Genomic DNA, 25,876 nt, shown 5'->3' with positions numbered 1-25,876 from the left:
GCATTTAATCAAAACCTACATCTCCAAAACTAACAATAATTCACCTAACATCATAAATTCTCACAATTTATTATTATCATCGTATTTTAATGTGTTACAGATTTTTAAAACTATCTTATCACAAAATCTTAATATATTGATATGTTAAATGTTAATCTTTAAAAATTATTTTTTTCACGTATAAAATAGTGTGAAATATGTTTAATATTTAATGGTTTTTAATGTAAAGTATATAAATGATCCTCGACTATTTTGTTGAATCCCTCGATTATTAAATGTTATAAAATGATCTCCAACTATAGATTGTTACTTTGTTGAGTCTTAAAAAATTCTTGGTTAATTTTTCAACTGAATGATCACTTGATTATTCATATGTTCTAAACTCATCATTTTACTTTAAAAATTGATGTTAAGTTTAACGTTAATTTGCTAACTGAATATGACAAAATCATATTTTAATGATGTCTACTAACATTTTCGTTACTTTCAATCACTAGCTCGACGGCATAATGTTTCAAGCACTGACTCAATGACATAATATAAATAGAGAGTCAATTCACAAAATACAATTCAAATAGTTCTAGAATCATATTTTTATCATATCACAATCAATAAGCTAATGTCCACCTCAGACGATTGCCAATTTTTTGACAGAAAAAGACGAATTTATTACATATGAATAGGCGAGTGACCATTTTATAATATTTAATGATCATGTGACTCGACAAAGCAACGCCTTATAATCGACGGATCATTTTATAACTTCTAATAGTTAAGGACTCAATAAAAGAATGCCCTACAGTAAGAGAATCATTTTGGTGGAGTTATGCTCTCAGCCACCTAAAATAAGGCTAATAAACATTGTGACATGTAAAAAATGTAGCAGGTTAAAAGCAAAACACAAAATGTTATAATTCGGAACTGGAAAAGTTATCAATCGAAGTAACATAACAAGTTAATCTAAAATGTTATGAAGGGTAGGTAAATGAGTTATAAACGATAAATTTCATGAATATTATTAACATAATAGGTTAACCTAAAATGTTATGAAAGGTAAGAAAATGAGCTATAGACGATAAATGTCATGAATTTTATTAACATTTTAGGTTGCACCTAAAATATTACCAAAGTTTAAGTTGATGGGGACTTAGACATTCACACGATAACAAAATAAGTTAATAGTTGAAAATATTATATATAACTATAGTAAATGCGGTTGTGCCTAAGAATGTCATGGTTTACTTAGGAAGTAGGTTATGATATGAAATGTTAATATTTTTATTAATAAAATGGGTTGCGCCTAAAATGCTATCATAGTTTAAGTTGATGGAGTTTTAGATTTTCCCATGATAACAAAATAAGTTAAAAAGTAAAAAAATATTATGAACATCTATAATAAATACAGTTGCACCCAAAATTTCAAGGTTCACTAAGAAAATAGGTTGTGATCTGAAATGTTAATATGTTTATTAATAAAATGGATTGCGCCTAAAATACTACCAGAGTTTAAGCTGTGGAGCCTTAGATGTTCACATGATAAAAAAAATTAAAAGCAGAAATTGTTATGAATATCTATGATGAATACAGTTGCGCCCAAGAATGTCATAGTTCACTAATAATTAGGTTGCAATCTAAAACATTAATATTTATAATAATAAAATGTGTTGTGTCTAAAATATTACTTTAGCTTTGAAAAAATAAGTTAAAAGATAAAAATGTTATAAATATCTATAATGAATATGGATGCGGTTGTGCCCAAGAATGTCATAGATCACTAAGAAATTAGGTTGCAATCTGGAACATTAATATTTTTATTGATAAAATGGGTTGAACCTAAAATATTAATTTAGTTTTGAACAAAATAAGTTAAAAGATAAAAATATTATTAATATCTATAAGAAATCTGATTACGCCTAAGAATGTCATGGTTTACTAAGAAATTAGGTTGCGAACTGGAACATTAATATTTTTATTGATAAATTGGGTTGCACCTAAAATATTACTTTAGTTTTGAACAAAATAAGTTAAAAGATAAAAAATATTATTAATATCTATAAGAAATCTCGTTACGCCTAAGAATGTCATGGTTCACTAAGAAATTAGATCGTGACCTGGAACATTAATATTTTTATTAATAAAATGAGTTGCTCCTAAACTATTACTTTAGCTTTGAACAAAAAATGTTATGAATATCTATAATAAATATGGTTGCATCCAATAATGTTATCAATGAAGAAGTATTTATATTTATTCAGAGTGAATCGAGACAAAAAAATTTAAGAAAGCAGTTCAAACTTTTAAATATCGATACTTAATATATGATGATTGATACTTTTAAAAATTGAAAAAGTTTAAAATAAAATAAAAAGTTAAAATATCAATACTTATGCGGTAATAATCGATACTTTTAAATATTGTAAAAGTTGATAAAAGATCAAAATTTAAAATATCGACACTTATGAGATGATGATCGATACTTTTATAAATTGAAAAAAATGATAAAGATGATCAATAGTAAAAATATCGATATATGTATTATAAGGTTCGATAATGTAACGGCTCGAATCTCGGGTTAGTAGTTTCGAGTTAACCCAAGAAAGTTTAGATAAGCCCATTAGTCTTGTAGGGAGACTTGGACCAAATGAACATTAGTTGGGCTTGGTTTGGGCCTTATAATGATAAAAAGAGTATTTTCAAATTTTGATCAAAGCTTGAAGGAATATGAAAACAATTTACCCATTTTATGTTAGAAAGACTGAATTCTTTAATTATGAGTGAAGTCACATGTTGACTTCTCTCTTTCTCACTCCTCTCCTTTGTCATTTTATCTTTATTCAAACTTCATCTCCTCTCCCTAGTTGTTTTAGCAAAGGTAGAAACTTTTTTTGCCTTCATCTCTATTTTGGTCTTGCAAAAGTAATAATCGAAACCATCATCTTTAAAGCTTCCATTTCAGACCACAAAATCAAGTTTTAGCCATTGTAGCCCTTAGTGGGGGTTTAGAAACTCAAGTGTAATCAGCTCATTTTTTTTAGAGAATTAGACCTCAAGAAATATTTTAAATCCTTTTCTAAGCTTCCAACCAGGTCAGTAACTCTTGTTTTTTATTCTTACCTAGTGAGAGAAGTTGGAAAAAGCTCTAAAAAAGGAAATGAAAAGTTGACTCTTAGTTGAACATTGGGTGTTTTCAGCAGCTTAGGATCCAAGTAACATATTTGTAGCTCATCTCTACCACCTATAGATCTCTAGGTGTGCTTTGTTTGCTTGAATGAGTTATGAAGCATAAAAGCATGTTAATGGTATATTTCAGCAATTGGTATTTTTAGCATATTTATGGACCTATTAGGACCCCTCTTAACATACATAAGACTAAAATAAAAATTGGGGACCTCAGTGTGGATTATGTGAGAAATGAGAAGTCATTTTTGTGTCCAAACAGAGTATTTATGATTTGAGTATTGGTACTGGAAAAATAATACTGATACTTATTCATCGAGTATCGATGTTGTTGGTTGTATATTGATACTCGTATGAGGAGTATAGATATTGAGCTCACTTGCAAATTTCAATAGCCAATATTGATATTAGTACTCATGGGAGTATCGATATTGAGGGTAGAGTATCGATAGTCTTAGTAGGGTTATCGATACTAAGTCATTTTTCATAACATCGAAGTAAAATTTGTTGTCAATACTCAAGATATTATCGATACCGCAGTTCAAAAGTATCGATACTCTAACTAAGGGTATTGATACTACTATTTCTTCTCAAACTCTAACAGATGTTTTAGTATTGGTACCTAGGGTTGAGCAATGAGATCGAGAAAATAAAAAAAATGATTTGAATTGGACAATTCAGTGTGATTCAATTATGCTTATCAATTTCCGGTTCAATTTTAGTTCGATTTAAAAAATAAATATCCAATTCAATTCAGTTTTGATTTTTCCATATATAAACTGTTTGAATCGAATTAAAAAATAAAAGAAAATAAGTATCCAAAACATATTCATTTTAAATTTATTATAAGATAAATTTAAAAATAATATATTTAAAATAATATATTTTTTATAAATTTAAATTTATATATTTGCACTCGATTTAATTCTTAAATTTACTTTTTTTAGAGGTTGAGTTTGAAAAATATTGAACAGTCAAAAACCACCAATCTAAACCAACCCGAACCGAACCAAATAAACCCCCATCGATACCAAGGGTAGGTATCGATACTCAAGGACCAATCATGATATTGAAGAGAATAATATTAAATGATTTTGTTTAATGCTTAATAACATAATCTTACTTTTATTACCTTTTATTTCTTTTTGGGTCTTTTCACTTTCAACTTTTTCATAATTCGAACCACATCTTTCTTTTCCCGTGCAAGAATACATGGCAACCCATTTTTTCATTCGACACATTTTATTTAAAAACGTATTATAACCAAAGACATATTTAATACTCATTTACCTCTAATATTGCAATGCAACCTTTTCGGTATGTGTGGCTTCCGGGTTTCTAAAATTTAATTATTCAATCTATCAAATTTTTAATGATAAATTTTGCCCAATTTAATTACCCTTTTAATCCTTCCGAACACAACAACTTCTTATAGTCCTTTCTTAGGGATGTATCACCAGTTGGACAAAGAAAGAGTATCGCTACCAGCCCTTTGTTATCAAACATCGAAGCTAAATTTCATATCGGTACTCAGGAAAGTATCAATACTCAAGAAAGAGTATCGCTACCAACCCTTTGTTATCAGCCTTTAACAAGTCAGTAGTATCAATACTGAGGAGCTTAGTATTGGTACCTGCGAAAAATTTTGGGTATAAACCAAAGGGTTTTAAGGGTTAGAATTGAGGGACCCAATAACACCAGAATACCATAAAATAAAACTACAAGTGTGAACAGTAATAAACTCATAACAATTAGAAAAAATAATAGTTATAATGACATAAAAATAGCCTTGTTTGATGTTAGGGACGCAATTAAGACACTCGAGTTACTTTAGCAAATACAATCATATAGTTGGATATCCCAATCAGTGCCAAGGCACTTCAGTCGCCAGTTAGGCTCAGATACCCCAAGATTCGATAGCATAAGCTGACCAGGTGTACGTTTCCGATGCAGCTCTGGATCTCAGCCAAATATCCCAAGGGTATTTTAGAAATGCTAGAGGGGTGTGTGAGATCTGAGATGCAGAACCCTTATCCACACCATGATGTCTACATCAACATGTTAGATCATCAATTCCATGTCTTTATACATGTGTCACTAGCATGAGCATTTAGTGAATGCATGTAGTATAATACAGGTATTAGTGAGGCACTAAGGTCGTAAACTCAGCGTTCATAATGTGTTTCCGTGTTCAGGTCCTTAGGGGATCAGCGTAGGAGCATTATCATCGCCAGCAATTCTAACTCAGTAAAGACCTCAAAGTACGTCTTAATTATTATTAGAGGGCATGTACTATTGTAGACTTTTTGTATGCAATCATAACTTTATTTTGTTTTAAACTCAGTGTATTATTTTTTGATGTTTTGAGAGAACTTTCGTACTTGTTAAACATATTTATTATGTTTTATTTACATTCCTATGGATGACATTTTATATAATGGTTACAATGTTTTGGAGAAAAAATTTTGGGTTAGCCACTTCGGTGGTCCCGTGTGACATTATGATCCAATAATCTTCTGGTCGAACTGGATTAGGGTGTTACAAATTCTCTATATGTAACGTCATAATTCGATACAGCCCGGAGATCGATGAACTAAAACATTACACAGGACCACCAGAGTGGCTAACCTAAAATTTTCTTTTTAAAATAACTAAAAACGTAGATTATAAGTCATTCATCATAATCATAAAGTAAAGTTTAGTGTTTGAGTTTACAAATATGGGAGCCCCCAAAATACATACAAACTATTTTAAAATAGTATTTCAAAGTACAGTTACAACAAGAATACAAGAAGGTCCATATATAGTACATGCCTTCTAATAAAGACTCAAGACGTACTTTGATGCTTGTATCGGTCAATAGTGCGGCTTGTACGATAAGCTCCCCAAACGCTCCTCCTAAGAACATGTGCACTAAAATAGATTCCAAACACTAAGCTCACGAGCTAAGTGCCACGCTAATAACCAAACTATACTACATGAATCTACTACATGATTCATGCTAGCAAACATAAATGTTAGCATACGAGGATTCTAAGCTAAACATATGTACAAAGGTAGGCATCATTGTATTTTCGGAGGGTTTCACTACATATCAGAGACACATATCCCTCTAGTCTACCTAGGGTGGGATTAAAAAATTTTACATCGAAAATATCCACCCGACCATCCTACTTCTTACGAGTACTTGGGGCATCTATACTGGGTCAGCATTAAAGTGCCTTATCCACTTACTAAGACATGTATGGACATTTTAACATACAAATGATCATCTTACTACTAGAGTACCTCGGGTGTTCTGATCGTTTCTCGAGCGTCAAACAAATTCAAATTTTATGTCTTCCTAATTTATATTGTTTCTAGTTGTAATTATAATCCTTACCTTATTCTCACTTGTAGTCTTATTTATAGAGTTTTGAAGACCTTTGATCCCCTAACCAGAATACTTGAAATAAGATGGGTTCCTTACCCAAATCAAGATGAGAGTATCGATACTTAGCCTCTTAGTATCGATATCGATGCATGAGTATCGGTACTAACCTAAAGTATTGATACCAAAATAGGCTACTAGAATCCAATGAGTTCTAGCAATATTGATAACCCCTAATTGAAATATCGATATTGGCCTACTAGGATATCGATGATACCTTTATTATCGATACCAAATTTAGTTTTAATGTTTAAAAATTTGCTGAGTATCGATACCCTTGCTTAGGGTATGGATACACTTACCATGGTATTGATACCCCCTTGAGTATCGATATCAAAATTGGCTACTGGAATCCAAAATCTAAGAATGGTATCGATACTGCCCCTTGAGTATCGACACCCTATGAGCATTATCGATGCCCTATGAACAATATCAATAATATCGGCCAAGATACCTTACAAATTTTAACTACACGAAGGGCAGTATCGGTACTATTCATCTAGTATCGATACCCAAGCCTAGAAATATCCTGCTTTGGGTATAAAAATGCAACCTAACACTACCCATCCATCCCCTTAAGGTCATCAAGTTATGTTTAAGTATTATATAAGTGGATAGAGGTCATGTGGAGTCATTTTGCATGCTTTAAAACACCTTAAATTAGAACCCACAAATATGTCCATGACCTTCATAAACTAATGCAAGCTAAAAAAGTGCACTTAGTTATCCACATATGGTATAGGAAGGTTAGAAAATGTGTTACCTTAGTGTTAAGTTGTTGAAATATCTCCCAAATCAACCAAGAATCAACTAATTATAACAAAGAAAAGAATGAGAAACCCTAAAATCCAAAACCTCTAAAAGAATAAGGAACCCTTGGTTTTGGAACCTTCTCCAAACTCTTTCACTAATTATAAAAAAGAAAAGAATGAGTTACTAACTCGTCTAACGGCTTAAGAAGATTAGAAACATAATTCCAAACCTCTAAAAATAGATTGGGAGCACTGAGGAACCCTAAAATCCAAAACCCACTTTAAACCCTCACCTAAGATTTTTTATGGCCAAATCTTAAAATAGACGGCTTGAATGAAAGTTTGGGATGTAAAGATTTTGTTTCTTACCTTAGAAATTCTGAAATGTGATTGAAGGTCAACAAGTTCTTATATTTGCTAAACTTAAAGAATGAGATTGAAGGATTTTGAAACTGGAGGAAGAATAAGGAAATGAGATAATTTCTCCTTACATGACATAAGCTCCGATAAATGTAATCAGCCTTTAGAGAACATTAGGGGTAAACTACCATTTTGGTCATTCCATCTTTGGTCATAACTTAAAAATGCCATTTTTAAGTCAATTAAGCTTAAGTCTAATTCATGGGAAGCCCCAACTAACCCAAACATTTAATTAGTCTCTTGACTTACTCTAAAGTCCACTTAGGTTTACCCGAAACTACTAACTTGGGATTTGGGATGCTACACTATAATTGTCATCATTTATATTAACTTTCTCAAGTCAATTTACATACCAAACAAGTCTTTTTTATTGCCATGTCCTTTCAACCGTTCACATTCACTCAAACTGTAAACATTTCAAATTTTTCATCAATATAAACTTCTTAAATACTTTTAATCAATAAGGCAAAAAGGTAACTTTTTCCCCTATAGTATACCCAATTTATCACTTTCGCCCCTATCGTGTTTTCGCATCAATTTAGCCCGCGAAGTCGCTCAATTGCATCATTCTATACCCTACCCTAACTTAAACCTTAAATCATAAACCTTAAACCCTAAATCAAATCCCCATAACCTCTAAACTATAAACTATAACTTTAGGTTTATAATTTAGGGTTTTAAGTCAGAGGTATGATATATAATGATGTAATTGAGCAACTTTGAGGGCTAAATTAATGTGAAAACACGATAAGGGTGAAAGTGATAAATTGGGTCTACGACATGGGCAAATGCGACCCTTAAGCCAGTCAATAACCATTCAAACAAGTATTGTACAAATACATGGTTACTTACTAAAAGTGCATATATGCTGGCATTGGTTTCTTCCACGTTTCTTTTGTCTCAATAATCTCTTAATCTTCAAAGTTATCTTCTCAAACTGTAATTGACATATCATTCATTTTTATCTCACAATTTTTGCCCTAGTGATGTCATCTTTTTCTTCCTTTTGATTTATTATAACAATATACGTTTATTATAGTTTATCTAATATATTTATGTAACTGCTTATGATAACCGATTATAGTATTACAATTTTTTTCGATAACTTATTATTATAGTAATCGATTATATACAAAGGAATAATTTCTCCATTTCATTACAATTTTAGTTACAACCTATAATGTTATCTATAACACAATCTTCTTCATTCAACCTATAATGTTATCTATACCACAATCTTCTTCATTCAACCTATAATGTTACATTCTACTTGTTTTACTAACCATAATTTATAATGTTTGACAACCAATTATTTTTCATTCATTCAACCTATAACAATAATCGATCCATGATATTACAGCTTTTCCCTAAAAACTAAACCTTACTTCGTAAACCCAAAATCGTTAATTGAAAAAAACTACAAACTAGGTTTTCACGAACATACATCTTTGTTCTTCAAATTGCGATATTAGCTTCGTTCACACCCTTTCTCTACAGTATCGATATCTATTGCTCATATGGAAAATGAATTTCAGATAAGAAACATTTTTTTCTAATTCAAATAATATGTCTTTCCTTAAACCAATTATGTTATCTATAATTACTTTATACTTTTCTCTACGTATCGATATTTTTAAAAACGTTAGATACTTTTGCATCCTTGTCATTTTTCTCTATTTTTTAAAAATCGAAAATATCGATCTTTGAGGGAAAGGTATTGATATAAACAGTTTAGAACACAAAATGTTATAATTTTGGACCAGAAAAGTAGTCGATTTAGATAACAATGTTGGTTGAAATTGAAAACGTTACCCTTGTAAACAGTAAGGAGATAAGTTATAAACGATAAATGTAATCAATATAGTTAACATTTTAGGTTGCTCTTAAAATGTTACTAGATTTTAAGCTGATGTGGCCTTAGTCATTCAAATGATAACAAAAATAAGTTAAAAGCTACATATGTTATGAATATCTATAAGAAATTTGATTGCGTTCAATAACGTTATGGTTCATTGAGAAAGTATATTATTACTTGGAAAGTATGTTGCGATCTGAAATATTATAAATTTCGAAAATATCAATATTTATTTTGAAGTATCAATACTTACCGACAACATAAGTTATATGGTTACGTCATTTTAAATCATTTTAAAATAGTTATAACTTAATATATTACATATAATTCAACATTTTCAGTAGTACTATACCTATTTTGTGTTAAATTTCTTTTCAAATTTCTGATTACGCCGCTTTGTTTTTATATTAGTTGTCTTTCCTTGTACGTTTCCTCTTATATTAGTTGTCTTTCCTTGCACGTTCCCTCGTTTGTGCACTTCACCCTACTTATTCAAAAATGTGTATAGTTGGTTTAAGAGCATATCAAAGACACCAACATTAAATTATATGTTCCAAAAGCGTAGAAACTGAAACGTTAGTGGTGGGAGATGTGATGATACATGGCGAGGAATGGTGCGACGGAGCAGGGTAGCAGACGAGTCTTTATGAAACCTAATGAGCTGGAGTGACGGTGGTCCGGAGAGAGCGAGAGTCGTGACACATACAAAACATAAAAACACAAACAAATAACTTTCCAACCATCGTTTCCAGCTAAGCCGTTGCTTCTACCCAAAGAGTACAGGCTCTCTTGTCTTTGCTTGATTTCATAATGGGTAATTTCGTCCAATCGATTTCAGTTTTGGTCCCAAATTATCTACAATACTCTACAAAACAGATAAAAACCGGTTTCAACCACCACCACTTCCACCGTCTTCCTCCTCTTCCATCGCCATTCCCATTTGCCACCATTTCTTTCTCTTTCTCTTTCTCATAACGTTAACATTAACATTGAAAATAAAGAAAAAATGCATAAATTTGGATCTTAAATCTTTAAACCGCGAGCGAGACAACTCTTTTTGCGTATTCAATTTCCCTGGCCTGCAGGAAGCTGAATTTCTCAAGCTAAATCTTGTTTATGTAATAACGCGAGATGAAGCGGTGCTTCTTATTTTTTATTCCTTTGATTGGTTTCTTTTGTTTAACTGGGAATGTTGGTGGTTCCTGCAGAATCGAGTGAGTGGAAATTTGACTCTGTTTCTTTTTTGTTTTAACTTCTGCACTAAGTTTGTTTCTCATTGGAAGACAGTTGTCGACTTCATACAGAGTAAATGTTTCCTCTGAGATTGATTTTTTTATCTTTTTTGTCGGTGAAGTTTCCTGTTTTCGGATTTCTTCCATTTCAAGCCTTTTATATTCTGTTTCTCTTCAGTTTTTATTTAAGTTCATTTATAAGTCCAGTTCCAGACTTTTATCACTCTTTTCCCCAGCTTCAGTCCTTTAAATCCAAATGCATTAAGTAAATTCCTTTTCTTTTATTATTCTTTCTCGTTTAATCAATATGAAACCACGTCTCGGTTCTAAAATCTCTCTCTTTGATTCAATCTTTTGCATTTGATGAAATGTGGCCATTGATGAACATGATTGGCTTGAATATGTTTTCTCATCTGATTCAATTACAACACTGGAAACACTGACGATCTTACTTGTTTCAAGCTTTCATCCCAGAGCATTGGCTTTAGATTTGTTTAAAAGGTATTGATGTGACTCGATTCGTTTATTCTATCACTTTCTCTTTGTTGTCTTTGCTGTTTTCTTTAAGTTCCAAACCACTGCGAATTCGTACCCCCTTTTTTTCATTCTGTTTAGTTCGACCTGATTTGAAAATTTTCGAAGTTGCAAGATTTTTTTTGTTTTTTCCCCTGACGTTTGTGCTGTTTGGCGGCTGAGAAAGTTTAGAATGCATGAAGATGCTTTTGATTTTTGAAAGCTGTGCTATTATCTGATTTTATCAAAGCGAATTCCACCTCACAAGAATGACTACCTAAACCAGCAAAATAAATTAAATGCGAATAGATAATTACTTCATGGTGATTTTCAATTAAATACACTTGGAATTATTTTGCCGCGTGTTGTCCAGACTGAATACGTGAGGCAATTAGCTGTCACCAGACGTTTCTGTTTATGGTATTTGAATGTGGCTTTAAGGAAATTGAATTTGTTTATGGTATTTCGATCCGGAAACCCATCTAAGAGTAGTATTCCTAGCCTGAGTGGCTGCAATATGTAGCCTTTAGTCATCCGCTATGGGGTCTTAGGTCGGAGAAAGGCTGCGATGCCTCTACTTTATTTCTATAACCCCTTAACATTGTCTTAACATGTAAATGTCTCGGTTTTCTTTCTATATTTTTCTTCAACTGATTATAGATCGTCTTCCCTCGGTGTGTAATTGGCCTTGGATGAAAAAAAATCATCTGATAAAGCCGCCGCCGCTGCAACTACTTTATCTCCAGCTCCATCTCAAGGCGATCAGGTTATATACGCAGTTGATTTGGATCTGCTTATATTTAACTGTTGAGTTATTTTATCCGATATCAAATTTGTGGTATTTTTAACAGAATACCTTAAAAAAAGCTAAAAGTATGTTCAAAATTCAGTCGAATCACATTCGCGTCTTACTGGCTTGGAGAATCAAGTTATAACATACGAGGAACAAGTTCAGGCGTTGGAGAATGAGTAAATGATTTGAGAGAAAAGCTTTCTGCTGCCAATTCAGAGATTACTGTCAAGGAAGACCTGGTGAAACAGCACACCAGAGTTGCAGAAGAAGCTGTCTCGGGTTAGTATATGCTCGAACGTTCTAGTCTAATATTCTAATGTAGTGCTACGGTAACTCCGATTAATCCGAATTTCTTTCTCAACCTGTGGTGCTGGTTTTGTTTTAGGTTGGGAAAAGGCTGAAGCAGAGGCCTTGGCATTGAAAAACAGTCTGGAATCTGTTACCCTTTCGAAGCTCACTGCTGAAGATAAGGCGTCACATTTGGATGATGCTCTTAAAGAGTGCATGTGGCAAATCCGGATTCTGAATGAAGAACACGAACAGAAGTTGCAAGATGTGGTAATTAGCAAAAACAAGCAGTGCGAGAAGATTAAGTTTGAGCTTGAAGCTAAATTAGCTCATTTAGACCAAGAGCTCCTCAAGTCTGAAGCTGACAATGATGCAATTTCACTGTCTTTGCAAGAACGTTCTAACATGGTGATCAAGATTAGTGAAGAAAAATCACGAGCTGAGGCTGAGATTGAACGTTTGAAGGGTAACATTGAATCGTGCAAAAGGGAAATAGATTCGCTCAATTATGCGATTCATGTGCTTTCCAAAGAGCTAGAAATTCGAAATGAAGAAGAATATGAGCATGAGATCTGCAGAAGCAGCTAACAAGCAGCATATGGAGGGTGTAAAAAAGATAGCAAAGCTAGAAGCAGAGTGCCAAAGACTGCGTGGTCTTGTGCGGAAAAAGTTGCCAGTCCCTTCTGCACTTGCCCAAATGAAGCTAGAGGTTGAGAGTTTTGGACAGGATTACAGGGATACTCGATTCAAGAGGTCTCCTTCCCGGGCTTGTACTGCACACCTGTCCACTGTGATAGATTTTTCCATTGACAATGCACAAAAATCCCATAGAGTATGAGTTTTTGGCGGATCGTTTATTGGCAATGGAGGAAGAAACAAAGATGCTGAAGGAAGCTTTGGCAATACGTAACAGTGAACTACTGGCTTCTAGGAATCTGTGCGCCAAGACATCTAGCAAGCTTCAAACTTTAGAAGCACAACTTGCCATCAGCAATCAACAAAGAAGTCCCTCAAAAGCATTTTTCCAGATCCCTACAGAAGTTTACTTGAGCCAAACTGCTAGCAATCCACCGAGTATGACTTCTTTGTCTGAAGATGGAAATGACGATGACAGAAGTTGTTCTGAGACATTGGCTATGGCTTTGATATCTGGACTCTCTCAATTTAAGAAAGAAAATGTTACTGAAAAGTCGAACAAAACTGTGAATGCGATGCATCTGGACATTATGCACGATTTTCTTGAGATGAAGAAGTTGGCCTGATCTTCACATGATCCAAGTGAAAATGGTAAGACAACTTCTGAAACTGTTAAGAGCGATGCTTCAGGAGAGATTTCTTGCAAGGAACTCCATTCTGAAAAGCAGCATGATCTATCAGCACCAGCAAATCACATATCAGATTCAGTCAATTTGTCTGTCACAAAGCTTCGAGCAAGGCTCTTGACGGTGCTTCAATCAACGTCTAGAGATGTTGGTATGCATAAAATTCTGGAGGACATCAAACATGTTGGGCAGGATGCAAGCGAAATCCTGAACCCGCATTCGATCAATGGTGTATCTGAAGAAGTGCATGCCTATGTTGGCACATGCAATGGACAGGCCTATTCTGGAGGTGGTAGCTTAACCAAAGAGAAAAAATCCCATGTCCCCAGGTGATAGGGTGACTTCTGAAACTGTGCGTCAAGAATTAGTTAATGCACTTTCTCATATTCATGAATTTGTACGGTCCTTGGAAAAGGAAGCAAGGGCAGTTGATGACATATCCTCTGACGGCAAGGGATTAAGCTACAGAATTGATGAGTTCTTGGTCACTTACGATAAAGTCTTTTGCAGCAATGTGAATTTGGATGATTTTGTTTTTGATCTTTCTGCTGTTTTAGCCAAAGCCAGTGAACTAAGATTCAATGTGCTTGGCTACAAGGGTAATGAAGTGGAAATCAGTAGTCCTGATTGCATAGATAAGGTTGCTTTTCCAGAGAATAAGGTAACACAAAACGACTCATTAGGCAGAAGCTATCAAAATGGCAGTGCCCACTTTTTAAATCCAACTTCCAATACTGAGGTTCCTGATGATGGAAACACGGTCTCAGAATATCAACAAAAACAAACAAGTGAATACTCTTCAGAAGAGTTCAGGGAATTGAAGTCCCAGTTACATGAAACCGAGCAGCTTCTAGCAGAAGCTAAATCTCAAATTGGTTTGTGCTCAAAGGTCAAACAGCTTGGCTGAGACACTACTCAAGTGCATGACAGAGTCTTATAGAGCACTAGAAACACGTGCAAATGAGTTAGAGACCGAGGTTAACCTTCTCCAGGTAAAAGCTAGCTTCGAGATGAAAAGAGAAGCCATCATGATGCTTTTGCCAGATGTAAGAAGCTAGAAGAGCAATTGCAAAGGTACAATATAGAGTTACTACCAAATATTGTTGCGTACTCTATGTTCCAGTTTATTTTGTGACTAACATAACGGTTTTCCATCACCTTTAGGAATGACAAATGTTCTGTATGTTCTTTATCAGCAGATAATGACCTCAAGAGCAAGCAGGTGAGGCTACATTTCATCATGTGTTTCTCAGAACCGGTCTTTTGAGACCCACTAAGAAATCTAATATTACTGCTTAAAATGCCAAATTCTTTTGCATGACTATGCATACTTTACACTGTCCCTGTGAGGTATTTTCCTTGGGGGGGATGTAGCTATGGAAAGATTTGCTAGAGCTTAATTCACACGAATTTGAAAATATCAGATAAAGCTTCTTTCATTTCTATTATGTTTCATAGTTATGCTGTTATTGAAACTTGATTTGCTGCTTTAGTACAAGTCATTCTTCCACTTTTCAAGTTATATTTTCTTCCACAGGAGAAAGAACTAGCAGAGAAACTAGCTGAACGTCAAGAAACCATATTCCTTCGCGGCAAACAGCTGAAAGTTTTCCATCCTCAGACGGATATAATGGGATCACCATACAAATGAGAGGAGCCGCAACTATGATCCCGGAACCAGCAGCATCTACTTGCAGGATTTATATCAGACAAAGAGAGAGAGTGTTGCTGCTGCTTGGGGGGACTGGAAGCGGAACTGGTGCAGAGTCCCCCATGGAGTCATTTAACATACCATGCAACCCATCCGATACTGAAGCAACCCCTTTGAGATCACCCATCAATTCAAAACCCAGGTCTACAATGTCGAGCTCTTCATCTTCGTCTTCTAACCCAATTCCGGAGAAACATTTACGAGGCTTTAGCAGATTCTTTTCCTCCAAAGGGAAGAGTGATCATTAAGCCTGCGAATTATTGGTATTAAAGTTGATTGAGGTAGCCTCTTAATAAATAGTTTGAAGAACTGAAATCGTTTCTTAGTTTCACGTCAAAGTAACATTATAACCAATGACTGTATATGGAATCCATATCTGTTAGTATTAGTGTTTTTTATTTACTCGCTTCAATTTCTGTATGTGGTTGTCCTTTGGATGTGCCATATCTATAGTTCTAAGGTGTTTATCAAACGATTATATTTAAATACTCTTTTCGGTAAACAGGAGAAGCATATAATTTTTGCTCGGAGAAACATTTACGAGGCTTTAGCAGATTCTTTTCCTCCAAAGGGAAGAGTGATCATTAAGCCTGCGAATTATTGGTATTAAAGTTGATTGAGGTAGCCTCTTAATAAATAGTTTGAAGAACTGAAATCGTTTCTTAGTTTCACGTCAAAGTAACATTATAACCAATGACTGTATATGGAATCCATATCTGTTAGTATTAGTGTTTTTTATTTACTCGCTTCAATTTCTGTATGTGGTTGTCCTTTGGATGTGCCATATCTATAGTTCTAAGGTGTTTATCAAACGATTATATTTAAATACTCTTTTCGGTAAACAGGAGAAGCATATAATTTTTGCTCTAAATTGTGCCCTCATTGACAGAGAGACTGACCATTTTTCCATTATTATCTTATCTTCCAGCAAAGCATATGAAATGTTTGGGGAAAATGGTTTTGACAGAATTAATATTCAGGTTTAATGAGCTTTATTGCAGACCCGAAAGGCTGGGGTCATCCATGGATGAGAGAGGGAGATGCTTGTCATCCTGTTTCTTGGGCTCACACTTTCAAGACTCCAGCGTTGCTTATTAATTAGCCCAAAAACAGAAAACCCAGAAACAGACAAAACTATTTCCAGCATCTTTAGCAGAAATGTGGAGAATGTAAACTGATTCAAGGCAGCAAGCCCAAATCTGTATTTCTCTGCTCTGTTACAGACAGCGAAACAGATGCCAATGGGCATAGGCAACTTGCACTGGGATTCCAATAATATATATATATATATATAAAAGCAGAGAAAAGCAAGAGTGAACCAACAAGTATATATTCAAACTTGTTTTGGTTTTTGATTGCTTTCATTTAATTTTATAAACTGCATTGTTAATTATTAGAAACTTATCCGGCAATGGATATATTATATATATGTCTTATTGTTTTCAATCTTGGAGCTGTTAATTATAACACTCCAATCCCAAAAGACTTAGATAAGGGCAGCGACCCCAATAGATTTGACGAATCAGAGAACAATAATTGATTTTCAAGTGTAATCATTGTTTTCTGAATGCATGATAATGTCTTCATGGACAAGAAAACTTCAAGTTTGTAATGATTTATTTTTCTTTTGAGAAGACTCCTAACTAGAAGTTTATTGTTGCGGAGGTTGACAAAGAGAATTGACTACTGGAGGACTCAAAACAATTACAAATCACCAACAGGTGGACTCAAACCCAGATTTGAACCTTTCGAGTTTTAAGGTAGTGTTTCCTATAAAATGCTAGTAGTTCATAAGAATCTGCAGTATAATTCAGACAAAACTTGCATCCCATAATGTTTTGATCTAATATTTGAATTCAACTTCAAATTACAAAACAAATTTAGCCATCCAACTTTTAGTGCATTCAAATATGATTTATACAGAATCAAGTATTCATCATAACATTTAAAATTTCTTTTTATAAATTTAAATATCTAAATCAGAATGATCCGTTCCAAGATATTTTGTTGGAGTGATAGTAGTAAGAGGAAGTTTTTCTACCATCCTTATTGGTAGGAAATAGGAATATAAGATAATAGTTGGTTTTTCCATGGTGTATGGCTTCAAAAACCTGAATATCGTTGAACCATTTACAGCAGGTTAACCCTACACCTGCAGGCTACAGGCCACCCCACCTCCCTACGTTAGTGGCTGCCTTTCCCTGTCCTAAACTCTGACTTGCTACATCTTGAAAACAGTAAAATAATGAGCAACTAGCATCAATACAATGTGGAGGCAGGTAGATGGATCCACCAAAAATAAACATCACCCACACATACACACTTTATTTTAAACCTTTGTTTATTTATCCACCAGATTATGATTGCATTTTGAAACACTTTCTTCTTCTTTTTTTGCCAATTTTAAACCTTCTTTTCCAATCACCACTACAACTACGGAGATTTTTCTGAAAAAACACCTGCAAATCTTTATTTATCTGTAAGATACTTTTTCATCTTTATTTACTGATCTAACATCTTTTGTAGGAAGTCGCGGCCCATGCACCGCGCCTTACGCTGACCTGACACCAAGTGGTGTAAGGTGCGGCCCATGCACCGCTCCTTATGCTGACATGGCGACACGCTGGGTAAGACGCGGTGCATAGGCCGCACCTTCTGCCACGTAGGGATATATCGCGGTGCATGGGTCGCGCCTTCCTGCAATTATTAGACGCATCAGAATGGCACGGTGCATGGGTCGCGCCTTGCATAATTGCACCCGCACTTTTCGGGTTTAAAGCATCTCCTCTCTCAACTATAAATACACATTTCCCCATAAACTCTCTTACAACTCCCTCTCAATCGAAAAATTAATACAATAATACTCTCAACCAGTAGAAAACACCCGATAATCCTCTTATATTTGACTCAGAAGTTCGTTCGATTTTTCATTATAAGGTAATTTTTTTATAATATTTTTTATAATTATATTTGATTATTTGAAAAAAAAAATTGTACTAATTGTTTTCAATTAATTTTTGTGGTTGTAAAATTGGAAAGCGGGAGCATACGTCGAAATATTTTTGCCGATACGAAAATAATATAAAATTATATTATTTAAATTATTTACGTTTATGTGTGATATATTAATTCATATATTTAAAATTTTATTATTATTTAAATTATTTTAATGTGTTATGTTTTAATTCATATATTATTTATTTAATTAGGCTTGTTTCAGGTTTTTTTTGCAGATATAATATTGTCTCACTTTCAAACTCTAAGAATGACGCGAATTTCAGCTATTGTTTATTATGATGAAGAAATTCGGGAAGATGAAACCGGCGTTGTTTTCATATCAAATCATTATGTTAAAATATCATTCAAGGGAAACATAACTCTTGAGGAGTTGATAACGAAGATTTCAAGGAAGGTTCATGTTGGAAGTACTAGAAGAATGTTGTCGCTTCAGTACAGATTTCCAACATCATTGTTGCCATTAACTTATATTGCGTTCGAACTATCGAACAATGATGATGTTGAAATGATGATTGATTCTCAAAGTAATTATTCAGACGTCGATACGGAGATGTATGCAAAGTTTGTTGAAGTGTGTGCTGTTTGGTGTCTGTCATTAAGCTTCCACTATGGACTGGCTGAACAAGTTGATCAAGTTGACAGCCCGACTACAGTAATGTGTAATGATTTTAATGTCATAATGGGAAATCTGCATCATGTTGTCGTTCTATCAACTTCAATTGGGATACATTCATCAGCAACTTCTTACGATCTGTACCGAGGTGGGTCCATGAACAATCCCTAAGGAAACATCGCGTCCAGTTCAAGGGGAAGGCATTCATCTGCCAATTTCTTTGACTTTAATATGGAGATGCCCTCGACACAACAATCTGTGCAGTTTCCATTTGACATGATGGCTTCAAGCTCCAAGGGGAGGCATTCGACTGCGAGCGTTTTCGATCTCAATGTTGATGCCTTCTAGTTCAAGGGAAAGGCGTGCAAGTAGTAGGTTCTTCGACCTAAATGTGGAGAGCATGGAGGAACCATCATCTCTACCATAAGAACTACTTCGTGAGCCAGGTGCGGATGGTGCTAAGACTGGACTATTTATTCACCCAGAATCACCGCAATTCAACTCCGATGATGATGATGATGTAGATGAAGTTCCCTCAAATATGGCACAAACTGACCCTCCAGCACACACGTATGAAGCTGAATATGGTGCAATGTACGGGTTAAAATTTCCAGATATACCTCATCTCGGTGGAAATGGAATTGACTCATAAATAAATAATGATGAGTTATCTTTAGGCATGGAGTTTTCAAGCAAAGAAGAAGCGATGTTGGCTATAAAAAAATTTCAATATCCGTAATTCTATTCAATCCATAGTTGCCCGCTCTACGACAGAAAAATATGTATACCACTGTGCCCGACGTGAAGACGGATGCAATTGGATGGTTCGCATATCGAAGAGGAAGAGGAAAAATAATATATGGGAACTAACGGTATACAACGGTCCTCACACATGTTGTGCTGGAGGGATCAACCAAGATAATCCCAACTTGGACTTTGAAGTCATCTGTCAAGCCAGTTTTTTGGACTTACCCATAGTGCGTTAATGCTGTCAAATACTGCAAGCCAGTCGTCCAGATCACCGAGACTTTCTTGTATGGAAAATACAAGCAAGTTTTACTATTGACAATAGTCCAAGATGGTAATTGTAACATTCTTCTAGTTGTTTTTGCTCTTGTTGAAGGAGAAGATACAGATTCTTGGGCTTTTTCCCTCCAAAACTTACGTTCACATGTTATCACAAGGGAAAAAATATGTGTTTTTTCAAATCGCGGAGTTGGGATCAAAGCAACAATGGATTATTTGAGTCCATTGTGTCAACCACCCTTTGTACAACACAGGTATTGTATCCGACACATTGCCGTGAACTACCATGGAAGGTTCAAGAAGAATAATGAGCGCCAATTACTTGTGCGCATAGGTAAGTGAAACTACTGTAGTTTTTTTTCTTTCGATCATTTTCATTTTTTTAAGAAACAAAGTTAGTAATTTATACATTTTATGCTCATGTTACAAACTATTACCTCAAACATTTGAATCCATGCTTCAAGATTTGCCGCTACAGTAGTTTTTACCAATTACCTTAAAGGGTGCATGTCACTTACCTGTAGCGGCTTTGGTAAAAACTATATATTTTTGTTTGGGGGTGCTTTTTTCGAAGCTCGGGGGACAAGCTCAAACCTGGATGCAAGGTGGTCATGTCTATCACCCTAGATTACTTACAGATCTACAAAAAAAATTGATGCATCAAATGAATGTATGTAACAAGCTTCTCTAGAATGCATGAATTGTTTCGTATCACAGAGTTGCCACGACCTCTTCAAGGGATTGAAGTTGTATCATTAAGAGAAAATATACAGGTCAAATGGTGCGACTGTAGGTTTTTTCAAGCTCTGAAGTATCCATGCGCTCATGTGATAGCAGCTTGCTCGCATACCCGTCAAGACTATAACCGTTTTGTGGATCTAATATACCTACTATCATAAGTGTTTAAGGTATACGAATTTGAGTTCCCCCCATAGGTAATGACAAAGACCCTAATGAGATTTAGAATTGGGTTCAGATTGTACCAGATCTGACTTTATTGAGGGACTGTGGTCATCCAAAATCTACTCGGATTCATTGTGATATGGATATTCGAGAAAAATCTAGACACGATAAAAAATGTGGGCATTGTAGAAACTCATGACACACTAGAAGAACATGTCAACTTCTGTTGTCATCAAGTAACCATTGATGAGGAACTAATGTAGTTATTGTTTATCAAATAATAATTCTTGTAATTTAATTTACATTTACTTAAAGTTAATGTCATTTAATAACCGCTGATAAAGATTAAAAAACAATACAAGAAAATGAGATTCAACGTTGCCGTTATATGTGATTATAATAAAAGAGATAATAAGTGACAAACTTAAGAAAGTTATCGAACACAATTATTAAAATTTTCAAACTAATATCAATTTGGTATTTGAATATAATTAAATAAAACAAACTTACAATATTATAATAATAAATAATAAAATCTAACCATCATCTGATATTAAATGGTAATAAACAAAATTAACAAAATAAATTAACAAAAAGTCCAACAAAATTAACAAAATAAATTAAGTATTAAATGATAAATAATAATAAAAATTATAATAAAAAAGTCCAATAAACAACTAAATACAAATATAATAAAATATCAAAATCTATCAATGTCTGCAGTGAGAATGTGTTCCGCAGGGCGGTAGCTGTCTGTCTCGAGGAGGATTTCTTCGTATAACTAGTTCTGACTCCTCATTGTCATCACCGTCGTCAGGAGCAGATACATCTTGTTGATGAGGAGCTGATGATGATGTAGTACCTCAATAGAATAAGAACCCTGGAGGTGTACAGGAGGTATTTGTACGGCGGCCATCGGTGATGAGGTTGTACCCGCCAAATAACCAGTATATGAACCTTAAGTTGGATCTACAAACATAGACCCATAATATCCTCCAGGAGGGGTCATATAACTCTGTGATGGTGGCGGCAGTGACGACGACATCTGGTAAGGGAAAGGCGGTGGTGGCATCAAATATGGCCACGACGTGTACGTCGTTGCAAACGGTGATTGTTGTGAAGGTTCCGGTGGTGCAGCTGACGACGAACCGAAAGCACCTGCTCTCCGTCCACGAGTCGGGGGATGATGGGGTTGTGATGGTGCACGTCTCTGTCGACGTCGATGAATGCTCCGTCCTCGTGCATCCTCAGAAAGTAGAAACGATTTCCCGTTTGTAGACATCGAATTTAGTCCATTGATATAGTTTTATATAATATGTTTTTATTATATTACAAACTATATTATAAAAATATTCATTCATTTATTTTATTTAAATACAAGCCTAATAAACAAGTTACAAAATAACAATGGCCCAAGTCAGCTACCCAAGCCCAACAGCAGGTCAAGCCTGGTGTAATAGATTAGGGTTGTTCCAAACCCTAGCTCATTCTAGTCGTCAGCATGGCCGTTGGATCTAGACTAGATCCAACGGTTCATAGAAGATCCTATTTTAGGGTTTCAACCTCCAATCATTCCAGCGCCACATGCATGTTCCAGCGCCGTTTCCACTACGGACTCCTTCACACTGAAGACTCCGTCGGCCATTTCGCTCATCACCAACACATGAAACACAAAGCAACGCCGTGTGTTATTCAACAACAAGAAACCGAGTTTCACTCGGAATCAAATAGGCTAAACTTAGGGTATTTTTGTACTATAAATAGAACACATAAACGGTTGTAAAAGGGGGGGATTTACACTGGATTCGAACGCAAGATCACTACGTGACAATCACACATACAAGCACACAATAGCCAACAAGATTCAAGCCCTTTTAAAGATTTTCAAAAGAGATAATAAAAAAGGTAGATTTTTACTTTGTTCATTCGGTTTCTTGCTTTACAGGTTGTATTTCCTGTGTTGTTTGGTGCGGATCGAACCCACAAGTCGCTTTTTTGGCCGATGAAAGGGTGTTTTCGCTCGAGATTATTTTTGTAGATCTACGAAAACCCGATGCCCTTTTTTTGAAAAACCAACTTGATTTTCAAAACGAGGAGGAGAAAAGCTCCTGGAAAATAGAACATTTTCGTGATTTTACCGTCGATGAACTGCGGCCGTCGTCGTTCAACGGCGGCGGCGAGGCGGAGCAACTGTCGGTTTCTAGAAAATATCGCCTGTGTTCTTCATTTTGAAGAACAAGGCAGAGAACAGAGTGAGAGGGAAGGGTCTTTGGCTCGTGAAGAAGGAAAAATGAGAGACAAAACAAAATTTTTGGGTTAAATACTAAACCCAATGGTGACCCGCGTGTCGACCCGACCCGGGGAGGATCCGCGCGTTTTTGTTAAAAATAGGGGAAACTACGTTTTTGGTCCTCACAATTTTTTTTAAAAAACTCAATTTGATTCCTATTTCGGATTTTAAACTAAATTTCCTTTTGATTTCGACCCTCAATCGTGGTTTTCTATCAATTTAGCCCTTCAGTTCATGTTTTAATTTTAAATTTTTATTTTTAATTTTTATTTTAATTTTTTTTAAATATATTCCGTTTTATTATTACTATTACATATTTTTTATTTATTATTTATTATTATATATTATATTTATGTATGTATTTTTTATATTCTTCTCTTGTTTTTTTACTTATACTATTTTATATTATCTATTTTGTCATATATACATATATATGCGTATATTTTTTATTATATTTATTTGGTTATTATTTTTAAAGTACTATATTTTATAATTTTGTATTATTATATACATATATTATACCCACATTAATTATATCTACCTACCCTCCCCCACCGTTTTTTTTCTTCTTCATTTCCATGCATTACTCTAGTTTAATTAATTAATAGATTAGGTTTGACGTTTTAACTTTATGTTATTATTACTTGTTTTTTCCTCTTAGCATTTATTTATTGTTCTTTCACAATTGTTTTCACTCGTTTCATTTAATATTATATTATATGTATATATTATCATCTTTCTTCATTTTATTTATTTATATTTTATTTATGTATTTTTATCTTTACTTTTTTATTCACTTATTTTCTTTATTTTATATTACTTGCTTTATTTCCTTCATTTTTTGTATTATTTGTTTTCAGTTCTTTTAAACACATTTTTTGACTTTTAAAAAGTATGTTGTTAATAAATTAGATGTAAGCAATTTGGATCGATATTTTTACCTCTTAATTTAAATTTATATTTTCTTAACTAAAGACGACTGGAAATTACATAGTACCGAAAGGGCGGTTCTAGGGTGCTAATCCTTCCTTGACCGTAACCGACTCCCGAACCCGACACATCTTTGGTAAGACGCAGATCAGGTAAGAAATAGGGTATCCGATCAACCCATTTGTTTTAAGTAAATGATCGGTGGCGACTTCCAATCCATTTTTCACGTCGAAGCCCAATTCCGGGGCACAACTGAAAGACGGTTGCGACAGCTTGGCGACTCTGCTGGGGACAGGTAAGCGAGTCAGGCTAAGGTAATTTCCAGTTGTCTTTTTTATGAAAAGGGTAAGTTTAAATTTTAAGGTAACATTTCGATCCTTATTGCTTACTTTTTTATTATATTTTTCTGAGTAAATAGTTGACTGCCCGTTTTCTAATGATTTCAGCTTCCAGAACTTTTTTCATTTAAGGCTCTAAACCCGAGCTCCAAACCCGTTTTAAGTGGGGGTGAAAACGACGCCTTCGAGTGAATTTATTCACCGTATGGGCCTAGCAAGTAGCCTTCGGGATTCATATACCTTATGCCTTCGTGCGAATTTATTCTCCGTATGGGCATAAGGGAATGTGTCCTCTCGAGTTTAACTTAGTCCACACAAGCCTGTGATAGGTTTAGGACTAAGGGTCTGGCAAGCCCACGGGGGCACCGGCAAGGAGAACTCGGGTACCGTTTTTTAGAACCTGAACCGAGAAGCTATGGAGAAATAGAGCCTACCCCGAAACCACATTTCAAACCCTATGACATTTTTACCCTAACCATGTTTTTGTTCCTTCTTACTATTTTTTTTCTTTCGTCATTTCATATTTACTTATATGTTTTCATTTTACTAACGTTTTTACCTTTGTGTTTGTTTTCTAGCATTTGCATCATAACAAGAGGTCATTGATCCCTAAAAAAGCATTTATTACACACAAAATAATCTGAACAAATGGACAAAGGTGTTGTAATGCAAGAGATTAAAAACCCAGAGGTACGACTATGGTCCGAGAAGACCCAGAAGGAAAAGGGAGACAGTCTTCAAGGAAGTTATATGTCAGAGCTGGTTAATTATGCCTCTATCAGCCTAAAACAGAACAATGTTCAAGAGCTTCGAGACATCTGGGACAGTTAGAAGAATGATCGAAAACTGAATTGTTGAGAGTGGTAGAAAGAGAAGATAAACAAATATTGCCCCATAAAGAGACAATCGAAATCTTGAATCTGGGTACTGAGGAAGATTGAAAGGAGGTTAAAATCGGCACGACTCTTTCAACGGAAGCAAGACACAACCTGATAGTCTTACTTCAGGAGTACAGAGAGGTGTTCGCCTAGTCGTATCAAGACATGCCTGGATTAGACACAGATATGGTAGTCCACAAACTGCCAATTAAACCAGAATGCAAACCAGTGTAGCAAAAACTGAGAAGAATGCGACCAGAAATGCTCCTTAAGATCAAAGAAGAAGTTAAGAAGCAGTTTGATGTTGGTTTTCTTCAAGTGGCCAAATATCCGGAGTGGGTGGCTAACATAGTGCCTGTGCCAAAAAAGGATGGGAAAGTACGCATG

The 25,876-nt window shown here is 34.7% G+C and overlaps 1 pseudogene; it reads left to right on the top strand.

The window, feature by feature from the left end:
* The window catches only part of LOC120114656, a 40,935-nt pseudogene extending 25,054 nt beyond the window's left edge, over positions 1 to 15,881 (top strand).
* Positions 15,882 to 25,876: the final 9,995 nt, after the last annotated feature.

The sequence above is a fragment of the Hibiscus syriacus genome, unplaced genomic scaffold, assembly GCF_006381635.1.
Source record: "Hibiscus syriacus cultivar Baekdansim isolate YM2019G1 unplaced genomic scaffold, ASM638163v2 tig00110239_pilon, whole genome shotgun sequence".
Classification (NCBI taxonomy): Eukaryota; Viridiplantae; Streptophyta; class Magnoliopsida; order Malvales; family Malvaceae; genus Hibiscus; species Hibiscus syriacus.
This window is presented reverse-complemented; position numbering and strand designations above follow the sequence as displayed.